Consider the following 12,371-nt stretch of genomic DNA (forward strand, 5'->3'; position numbering starts at 1 on the left):
ATACAGAAAGGGAAATTAGAGAATTGATTCCATTTACTACTACACGCAAACGATAAGATACCTGGGAAGAAACCAAACCAAAGAAGTAAAGGATCTGTAAGCGAGGAACGACACAACACTCATGAAAGAAATTGAAGAAAATGAAAAAGACAGAAGCCCATTGCATGCTTATGGATCAGAATAAACATTACTTAAATGTCTAGGCATTTAATGTTAAGTGACTGCCTAGAGCAATTGATCCTTTTAATGCCTTTCCGATGAAAATTCCACCGGTATGTTTTAAAGCCCTGGAGCCAACACAAGGCTAAAATTTGTGTAGAATCATAGAGACCCTGTATTGCTATGGAAATGCTGAAGAGAAAAACAAAACTAGGAGCATGACATTGTCTTATTTTCAGTGTTATACAAGGCTGTGATCCTCAATACAGCATGGGACTCACATAAAAACAGAACCATAGACCAGTGGAACCGAGTAGAAACCTCAGATATGGGCAATAAACCCTATGGTCAAATAATCTTCAACAACATAGGAAAAAATATAAAGTGGAAAAAAGGCAGTCTCTTCAATAAATGGTGCTGGGAAAATTGGGACAGCTACGTGTAGATGAAAGAAACTCGATCATTATCTTACACCAAACACAAAGAGAACTCGAAATGGGTAAAAGACCCAAACTTGAGGTAGGAATCCATGAGAATCGTAGAGGGGAACATAAGCAGTAACCTCTTCAACACTGGCCACAGCAACTTCTTTCAAGATACGTCTCCAAAGATAAAGCAAACAAGATAAACCCTATCACCCACCTCCATGACTGACAGCTACGTTCTTGGAACTTTTTGGCTCCACTGGAGGTGAGAGAAGACCCAGGATGTTTGGGGTGAAAGAGAACTTGGACCTCCCGTGTTGGCATGGATGTGCCGCTATGCCCCACTGGCCTGCTGTTTTCTGTGAATGCCGACGTCCTGGGACAAGCTACAGGACGGATTCAGACGCTGATTTCCAGACTGTAGGTATCCTCCAGTCAGAGCGAAGAAGGGTTGCAGGTGTGGATATGGAGGCACCTCCCACCTAGAGAAGGAGAGACACATGCTTGTTTATTAAGTGGTCATCCACTTCCTTCTCAAGCCAGCCCATGCCCTTGTCCTTTTTGGAGAAGCAAATAGACTCTTCCAAACAGACACTCCACCCCTAAGTTCCAAGGGCCCCATGGGATGAATTGGGTTCCCCCATCTCCAGTCCCCCACTTGGAGGGCCCTCCTGAACCATCCTGACAGCACATTGCCATCAACGTGGGACAATGGGTCACAGTGCTGACTGAGTGGGGGCCTGACTCCAGCAATTCTTACCACCATTCCTGAGTATGGGGAAACAGAGGCTTCAGCTCAACACTCTGTCCAGGAACAACAAGCAGCCGTACCTCACGTTTCCTGTAGCCCCTCACCACTGCTCTCAGAACCAGCAGGCTGCAGTCAGCTTTTCTAGTGTGTTGGCCACGGAAGATCGCCGCTGCCCCCGCTGGGGGCAAGCAGTATTGCACCCGAATGACCTCTGGAAACCTAAACTCACCATGCCGTCCAGTGGCATGAATCGGTACTGCCGAGCATACCACAGACTCCTAAGAGCATCTGTAGGTCTAAAGCCACCTGGACTCTGTTCCTGCAGATTGGGACTTCTAGGCCAACCCGACGAATCCATCGGCCACCAAACCAGAACCGGCAAGGCAAGACGCCTCCATCTCCTAGGCTTGCGGTGTTCCCCCCCTTGGCCCTGTCCCAGGGATCCAGTCCACCCTAAATCAATCTATCTTTTTAATGCCATTGTGATCAAAATTCCACCAGTATCTTTCAAAGAGCTGGAGCAAACACAAGCAAAATTCGTGTGGAATCAGAAGAGACCCCATCTTGCTAAGGAAATGCCGAAAAGAAAAACATAACTGGGAGCATACGTTGCCAACTTTCAAGGGTTACTACAAAGCTGTGATCACCAAGATAGCAGGAGACTAGCATAAAAACAGACCCATAAGCTAGTGGAACAGAGTAGAGAGCTCAGATGGACCAACAACTCTACGGTCAAATAATTTTCCAACAAAGCAGAAAAAAAATATACAGAGGAAAACAGACTGTCTCTTCAATAAATGGTGCTGGGAAAATTGGGACAGCTATGTGTAGATGAAAGAAACTCGATCATTATCTTACACCAAACACAAAGAGAACTTGAAATGGATAAAAGACCAAACTTGAGGTAGGAATCCATGAGAGTCATAGAGGGGAACATAAGCAGTAACCTCTTCAACAATGGCCACAGCAACTTCTTTCAAGATATGTCTCCAAAGACAAAGCAAACAAAAGCGAAGATGAACTTTTGGGACTTCATCAATTCAAAAGCTTCTGCACAGCAAAGGAAACAGTCAACAAAACACAGAGGCAACCCAGAGAATGGGAAAAGATATTTGCAAATGATAGTACAGACAAAATGTTCATATCCAGGATCTATAAAGAACTCCTCAAACTCAACACACACAAAGCATACAATCATATAAAAAAATGGGCAGAATATAAGAACAGACATTTCTCCAATGAAGACATACAAATGGCTATCAGACACATGAAAAAATGTTTATCATCACTAGCCCTAATGGAGGCTCAAATTAAAAAACATTGAGATAGCACCTGACACCAGTTAGAATGGCCCAAATCAGCAAGATAGGAATCAACATGTTTTGGAGAGGATGTGGAGAAAGGAGAACCCATCTGTCAACTCTGCTCCAGGAAGGCTCCTCTGCACTGGTGCCAACAGGTGGGTTGCATCATCTCTCACATTTTCCTGGTGTCCGTGAAATGTCCCGAGCAAGAAAGGGCCCATGGCCACGGGGAGCATGGCGTTCCGCAGGGCTGCCCAACGCCGGCCAATTCTCAGGAGCATTCTGTCCAAAGCGATCCCAGTTTGGGAAGAATGCTCCTGAGAACTGGCCATATAACACCGAGCGAACTTGCTTCTGGTGCCGCATGTCTGCATGACCGTCTCCTGGACATGGCCCGGCATCATGAGTGATCATGTCCGAACCCCACCAGAATATTCAAGTGTTAATACAAAGCTGTCAGGCCCTGTAAATTCCAAGGCCTCCTGCTCCTCAGCTTCTGTTGGTCCTTTCCCTGGCACTGTCCCATGGAGCCGTGCCAGCCCTGAGTCCCGGGCAGGAGCCCTCACCTTCTTCCTCAACTCAGGACCTGGTAATGGGTCCTCTACTCTTTTTCCCCAACTTCCTCCTTCAAGGGGCCTGTCCCTCAAGGCCACTTTTGGACGCCACCTGCCACGATTTTTAAGCGACCTTGTCCCCTGTGGTCACGGCGGTCCTCAGGGCCCCTCAATTACGCCCAATTCCCACGAGCGTCCTCTCCATATTGATCCCGAGTTGGAGCAGAACCAGCCCGGTCTCTCTTGTGAACCAGCTCTACTCTCGTTGGTTTCCCTGCCCACAAACCCAGATTCTGCCGCATTGCAGGATCTATTTCCTGAAGTCAACCCAGAAGGGAGCCCTCCCGGCACTGGCAGATTGGTGCAGCCATTCCCCATGTCCATCACCGGAACCCTAAGTCATGTTTTCCAGCTTCCTTCAACAGGGGCCTGTCTCGCAAACTCTCTGGCTTGGGAACCTGAAGTCACACCGTAGGAGGCCGCCAGCCACCTAGCAGGTCACCAGTCTGTTTGGAGCTGCACGGGGCCATCAGAGTCAGTGAAAAATGAGTGTCCCCATGAGTCCTCACCCACGTTCTTCTGCCCCCTAGAACATGATGCGCCACCTGACCACCATCCTCATCTCGGCTCCTCGCGGAACCAACCTCCACATCAGCAGTTTGGATATGCAACACCCCTACCTCAGCTCTCTTCACAGACCCCTGACAGCTCTAGGCAGACCTGGAAAACCCCTGCCTGCCAATAACTCTGGGTTCTCCTCTCCTTCTTCTCGATGGACATCGTCCCAAGGCTTCCTTGTCAAAGGGGGAAGGCAACCTCTTGACTGCTTCACACCTTTCCTCTTCTTCCTTATTTCTCTCCACTTAACCTTTTGACCTGGTCGAACTGCAAGGAATATATCCATGGAACATGGCCATGCTCTGATATCTGCAACTTTTTGGCCTGGGGCCTTATGCAATCAGAATCTAGTGGATTGTAACACAGTGTGTTTGCTAATGATCATCAAGACAACAAGAGAGTGAAAATCACTCCATTTTTACCTCTGTCTTCATGAAGTAGAACACGGTCTTCTTCTTTCCTTCCTTCACTACCATTCCAATTCCTTTCCATGCAGTGTTCGTTCTGACACTTCAGGGGTAGGAGTTCAGGATTCCTCAATTGCACAAAACACCCAGAACTCATAACAATGTCTGCCCTCCCTAAGAGCCATCACCCATTGAATCCTTCCTCTCCACACCCCTGGTCTCTAGCTACCTTCAGTTGGTGCTGGGTTGGAGTCTCTTTCCTCACTGACCTCTCATTCTCCCACCACTATGGACATCTTTTCTTTCTGAAATTCCATAGACAGCAAATGATAGGCTATTGGTCATTTCTTACTGATATGGCTTAGCTAAATACACTCTAGATTCATCCACATCCTCGCAAATGCTAAGATTACATTCTTTCTGAACCTGGCTCCTATTCCAGTTTTAATATGTGTGAGATTAGATGTCTACATTCATATATATATATATATATATATATATATATATGTATCTTTCAAAGAGCTGGAGCAAACACAAGCAAAATTCGTGTGGAATCAGAAGAGACCCCATCTTGCTAAGGAAATGCCGAAAAGAAAAACATAACTGGGAGCATCACGTTGCCAACTTTCAAGGGTTACTACAAAGCTGTGATCACCAAGACAGCATGGGACTGGCATAAAAATAGACCCATAGGCTAGTGGAACAGAATAGAGAGCTCAGATGGACCAACAACTCTACAGTCAAATAGTTTTCCAACAAAGCAGGAAGAAAATATACAGACGAAAACAGACAGTCTCTTCAATAAATGGTGCTGTGAAAATTGGGACAGCTATGTGTAGATGAATGAAACTTGACCATTCTCTGACACCATACACAAAGAGAAACTCATAATGGATAAAAGACCTCAACATGAGGCAGGAATCCATCAGAATATTGAAGAACATACTCAGTAACCTCTTCAACGTTGCCCACAACAACTTCTTTCGAGTTATGTATCCAAAGACAAAGAAAACAAAAGCAAAGATGGACTTCCTCAAGATCCAAAGCATCTGAAGAGCAAAGGAAACACTCAACAAAACAAAGGGGCAATCAACAGAATTCAAGTAGATATTTGCAAATGACAGGACAGACAAAAGGCTGATATCCAGGATCTGGAAAGAACACCTCAAACTCATCACACAGAAAACGGAGAGTCATATCAAAAAATGGGCAGAAGATATGAAAAGACACTTCTCCAACCAAGACATACAAATGGCTATCAGATACATGAAAAAATGCTCACCATCACTAGCCATTAGGGAGATGCAATCTAAAATGACCTTGAGATAGCACCTGACACCAGTTAGAACAGCCAAAATCCACAAGACAGTAAACAACACGTGTTGGAGAGCAAGTGGAGAAAGGCGAATTCTTTTACACTGTTGGTGGGAATACAAGTTGGTGCAGCCTCTTTGGAGAACAGTGTGGAGATTCCTCAAGAAATTAAAAATAGAACTTACCTATAACCCTGCTATTACACTCCTATTTATGCCGGAGATTCAGTTAGAGTGAAATGAATGGTCATCTGTAACCTAATGATTAGAGCAGCAATGGTCACGGTGGCCAAACTGTGGAAAGAACCAAGATGCCCTACAATGGAAGAATGGATAAGGAAGGTCCATATACACTATGGAGTATTATGCCTCCATTCAGAAAGGGTGAATACTTAATTTTGGTAGCAACATGGATGGGATTGGAAGAGATTCTGCTGAGTGAAATAGATCAAGCAGAGAGAGTCAATTATCATATGGTTTCACTTCTGTGTGGAGTATAACAAATAGCATGGAAGAAGGAGGAGATGGAGAGGAAAAGGGAGTGGAGAGAAATTGGAAGGGGAGGGAAACCAAGAGAGACTATGGACTCTGAAAAAGAATCTGAGGGCTTTGAAAGAGCGGGGGTGTGTGGTTGGGGAAACACGTGGTGGGTAAAAGAGAGGGCACAGATTGCATGGATCACTAGGTGTGGTGCTAAAACAATGAATATGGTTACACTGAAAAACATTGGAAAGAAAATATATGTGAGTAAGCTAAGCAACCTAGGTGAAATAGATGCATTTCTAGAAAAGTGTAAAATCCCAAAATTGAACACGGAAGAAATGTACAACCTGAATAGACCATTATTTAGTAACGAGATTAAAGCAGTGATAAAAAAAAAAAAAAACCTCTGAAAAGACAGACTCCAGGACGTGAAGGATGCCCTATCGATTTCTACCAAACTTTAAGAAAAGAATTAACACCTCTTCTCCTGAAGCTCTTTCCAAAATATGAAGCAGAAAATCATGGTACAGAAATCAGTGGCTTTCTTCTACATTATCAATGAAAATCCTGAAAGGAAAATTAGAGAATCAATTCCATTTACTACAGCACCAAAACCAAACAAAGAGGTAAAGGATTTGTACTCGAGATACTAGAGAACACTCATGAAAGAAAAGCAAGAAAACTAAAAAGACTGAAAACCATTGCATTCTCATGGATCAGAAGAATAAACATTGTTAAAATGTCTATACAGTTTAGAGCAATTGATCCATTTAATGCCATTGCAATCTAAATTCACCAGTATCTTTCAAAGAGTTGGAACAAACAAATGCCTAAAATTTTTGTGGAATCAGAAGCGGCCCTGCATTGCTAAGAATTTCTGAAAAGAGAAACAAAACTGGGACCACCGCCTTGCCTGATTTCAAGGGTTACTAGGAAGCTGTGATCACCAAAAGAGCATGGGACGGGCATAAAAACAGACCTATAAACCAGTGGAACACAGTAGAGAGCTCAGAATGGACCATCAACTCTATGGCCAAATAATATTCAAGAAAGCATGAAAAAATATACAGTGGAGAAAAGACAGTCTCTTCAATAAATATTGAAGCGAACCTGGGCAGGTCTATGTAGAAGAATGAAACTCGTCCATCCTCTTACACCATACACAATGATAAAATAATAATGGGTAAAAGACCTCAGTGTGAGACCGGAATCCATAAGAATCCTAGCGGAGAACATAGGCATTAACCTCTTCAATATCAGTCACAGCAACATCTTTCAAGATATGTCTCCAAAGACGAAGGAAACAAAAGCCAAAATAAACTTTGGGGACTTCATCAAATTGAAAAGCTTCTACACTGCATAGGAAACAGTCAAAAAAGCAAAGAGGCAACCCACGAAATGCGATAAGATATTAGCAAATGACAAGACAGTCAAGAGGTTGATATCCAGGATCTATGAAGAACTCCTCAAACTCAACACACACAAAACAGATAGTCATATCAAAAGATGGGCAGAAGATATGAACAGACACTTCTCCAATGAAGACATTCCAATGGCTAACAGACACTTGAAAAATGTTCATCATCACTAGGCAACAGGAGATTCAAATGAAAACCACATTAAAATGTCACCTTACACCAGTTAGGATGGCCTAAATTAGCAAGATGGGAAACCACATGTGTTAGAGAGGATGTGGAGAAAGTGGATTTCTCTTACACTGTGGGTGGGAAAGCGAGTTGGAGCAGCCTCGTTGAAGAACAGTGTGGAGATTCCTCAAGAAATTAAAAATAGAACTTGCCTATAACCCTGCAATTACACTCCTAGGTATTTATACCAAATATAAAGATGGAGTGAAAAGAAGGGCCATCTTTACCCAATGTTTAGAGCAGCAATGTCCACGGTGGCCAAACTGTGGAAAGAACCAAGATGCCCTTCAACGGAAGAATGGATAAAGAAGATGTGGTCCATATACACTATGGAGTATTTTGCATCCATTTAGAAAGGATGAATACCCTACATTGGTAGCAACATGGACAGGACTGGAAGAGATTCTGCTGAGTGAAATAAATCAAGAAGAGAGCGGCAGTTATCATATGGTTTCATTTATGTGTGTAGTGCAACAAATAGCATGGAGGAGAAGGGCAGATGGAGAAGAGAAGGGAGTGGAGAGAAATTGGAAGGGGAAGGAAAACATGAGAGACAATGGACCCTGAAAAAGAACCTGAGGGCTTTGAAAGAGCGGGGGAGGGAGGTTGGGGAAACACGTGGTAGGTAAGAGAGAGGGCATGGAATGCATGGAGCACTGGGTGTGGTGCTAAAACAATGAATACGGTTACACGAAAAGAAATAGGGAAAAAAACAATATATGCCAATAAGCTAAGAAACCTAGGTAAAATGGATGCAGTCCTAGAAAATTGTAGAATCCCAAAATTGAACCAGGGGGAAATGTGCAACCTGAATGGATTGTTATCCAGTAATGAGATTAAAGCAGTGATCAAAAACCTCTCAAAAGAAAAGACCCCACGACCTGAAAGATGCCCTAGCGAATTCTAACAATCTCTAAGAAAAGAACTGACACCTCTTATCCTGAAGCTCTTTCCAAAATTTGTAGCAGAAGGAAAACGTCCAGACAATTTTTATGAATCCAGCATTACCTTGATTCATGAACAAGGCAAAGACCTCAACAAAAAGGAGAATTTCAAATCAATATCACTGATTAATATGGATGCTAAGATTCTCAACAAGATTCTAGCTCCTAGGAACCTCCAGTACATTTAACAGTCATTCCACGAAGACTGAGTAGGATGTATCCCTGAGTTGCAAGGTTGGTTCGACATTCGCAAATCAATCAATGTCATAGAACCAATTAAGAAGTGAAGGGAGAAGAACCACATGGTCCTCTCAATTGGTGAAGAAAAAGCATTTGATAAAATCCAGCATCTGCTCCTGACTAAAAAGTTGCACAATATAGGGATAGAGAGAATATTCTTCAACTTCATAAAATGTTTCTATGAAAAACCCACAATGAATACCATCCTCCAAGGGTAAAAGATGACAGACTTTGCTTTGAAATCAGGAACATGATAAGGATGCCCACTCTCACCACTCTTGTTCAACATAGGATGTGAAGTCCTAGCAACAGCAATCAGACAACAAAGACAAATAAATGGTATCCCATTGGCAACCAAGAAGTCAAACTCTCTCTCCTCAAACATGACATAATTGTTATGGAAATCCCAAAAGACTCCATCCCCAAACAACCAGAACTCATACAGCAATTCAATAATGTGGCAGGATACAAAATCATGATACAGAAATTAGTGTCTTTCTTCTACATTATCAATGAAAATACAGAAAGAGAAATTAGAGAATAAATTCCATTTATACAGCACCCAAACAATAAGATACCTGGGAATAAACCAAACCAAAGAGGTAAAGGATTTTTACTTGAGGAACTAGAGAATACTCATGAAATAAATGCAAGAAAACCAAAAGACAGAAATCCATTGCACTCTCATGTATCAGAAGAATAAACATTGTGAAAATGTCTATACTGCATAGAGCTATTGATTCATTTAATGCCATTGCAATCAAAATTCCACCAGTATCATTCAAAGAGCTGGAACAAACACACACCTAAAATTTCGGTGGAATCAGAAGCGACCCCGTATTGCTAAGAATTGCTGAAAAGAGAAATAAAACTGGGAGCACAACAGTACCTGATTTCAAGTGTTACTATGAAGCTGTGACCACTCAGACAGCATGGGACTGGCATAAAAACGGACCCATAGACCAGTGGAACTCAGTAGAGAGCTCAGATATGGACCATCAACTCTAAGACCAAATAATCTTCAAGAATTTAGGAAAAAATATACAGTGGAAAAACGCCAGATATAGTGGAACAAGTCCTTCATGAAAATTTTCCCAAGCTAGCAAATGGAACCAGTGTTCATGTACTACAGGCTGAATGTCTTCACTCAAGATTATACATTCCAAAAAAAATATCACGATACCTGATAGTCAAATTGAGGAATTATAATTGTAGATATAATCTCTTGAAAGTCACCAGGGTAAAGAGGCTCCTTACTTACAGAGGGAAGCCCATCAGAATGACGTCAGACCTGTCCACATAGACTGGAAAGCCAGAAGAGGCTTCCAGGATATATTCCGGGAACTAAATGAGAAGAACATGCAGCCAAATACTTTATCCAGCAAGACTGACATTCAAAATGGATGGAGATATAAAGAGTTTTCAAGACCGTCAAGGCTTAAAAGACTATGCAACCACCAAGCTGACACTGCAGGAAATATAAAGGGGGGTTCTATAAAAGAGGAAAAATCCCAAGAATAGCATTGAATAGAAATATATACACAGTCTAAAGAAAGAAAGACTTCAAAGGTAACTCGATGTCAATAAACACGTATCTATCAATAATCACTCTCAATGTGAATGGCCTAACTGCACCCATAAAATGGCACAGGGTTGCAGATTGGATAAAACGACAGGACCCATCCATATGTTGTCTACAAGAGGCCCATTTTGAACCTAAAGATACACCCAGACTGAAAGTGAAGGGATGGAGAAGCATATTTCATGCCAATGGGCCTCCAAAGAAGGCTGGGGTAGCGATTCTCATATCAGATAAATTAGACTTCATACTAAAGACTGTAGGCAGAGATATAGAAGGACACTACATCATTCATAAAGGGACTATCCCCCAAGATGATCTAACAATTGTAAATAACAATGCTCCCAATATGGAAGCAGCTAATTACTTAAGAAAACGGTTAATCAAGATAAAGAGTCATATTGATATGAATACACTAATCGTAGGAGATCTTAACACGCCTCTCTCAGAAATAGAAAGATCATCGAAGCAGAAAATCAATAAAGAAGCAAGAGCATTGAATGGCACATTGGACCAGATGGACCTCATAGATATATACAGAACATTCCACCCTAAAACAACAGAATACTCATTCTTCTCAAGTGCACACGGAACCTTCTCAAGAATAGACCACCTGGGTCACAAATCAGGACTCAACCGATACCAACAGACTGAGATTATTCCCTGCATATTCTCAGATCACAATGCTTTGAAACAGGAGCTCAATCACAAGGAAAAGTTCAGAAGGAACTCAAACACCTGGAAGCTAAAGACCACCTTGCTTAAGAATGCTTGGATCAACCAGGAGATCAAAGAAGAACTGAAACAATTCATGGAAACCAATGAGAATGAAAACACTTCTTTCCAAAACCTGTGGGATACAGTAAAGGCGGTCCTAAGGGGGAAATACATAGCCAACCAAGCATTCCTCAAAAAAACTGAAAAATCCAGAATACACCAGCTGTCTCTACACCTTAAAGAACTGGAGAATCAACGACAAATCAAACCAACTCCACACATAAGAAGGGAAATCATCAAGAGTAGAGCTGAGATCAATGAGGTAGAAAGCAGAGATACAGTAGAACGTATCAATGAAACTAGAAGCTGGTTTTTTGAAAGAATCAATAAGAACGATAAACCATTTACCACACTAATCCAAAAGAAAAGAGAGAAAGCCCAAATTCATAAAATTATGAATGAAAAGGGAGAGATCACAACGAACACCAAGGAAGTAGAAACAATCATCAGAAGTTCTTATCAACAGTTATATGCCAATAAGCTTAGCAACCTAGATGAAATGGATGCATTCCTGGAAAAATATAAACTACCAAATTGAACCAGGAAGAAATCTACAACCTGAATAGACCGATATCTAATAAGGAGATTGAAGCAGTGATCAAAAACCTCCCAAAAAACAAGAGCCCAGGACCTGACGGATTCCCTGGGGAATTCTACCAAACCTTCAAAGAAGAAATAACACCTATTCTCCTGAAGCTGTTTCAAAAAAAAATGAAGCAGAAGGAAAACTTCCAGACCCTTTCTATGAAGCCAGCATTACCCTGATCCCCAAACCAGGCAAATACCCTACCAAAAAGGAGAATTTTAGACCATTATCACTAATGAATATGGACGCCAAGATTCTCAACAAGATCCTACCCAACAGGATCCAATAGCACATTAAAAAGATTATCCACTATGATCAGTTGGGATTCATCCCTGGGCTACAAGGATGGTTCAACATTCGCAAATCAATCAATGTGATAGAACAAATTAATATGAGAAGAGAGAAGAACCACATGGTCCTCTCAATTGATGCAGAAAACGCATTTGACAAAATCCAGCATCCGTTCCTGATTACAACACTTCAAAGTATAGGGATAGAGGGAACATTCCTGAACTTCATCAAATCTATCTATGAAAGACCCACAGCAAATATCATCCTCAATGGGAAAAAGCTTGCAGCCTTCCA

The sequence above is a fragment of the Mustela nigripes genome, chromosome 1 (assembly GCF_022355385.1).
Source record: "Mustela nigripes isolate SB6536 chromosome 1, MUSNIG.SB6536, whole genome shotgun sequence".
NCBI lineage: Eukaryota > Metazoa > Chordata > Mammalia > Carnivora > Mustelidae > Mustela > Mustela nigripes.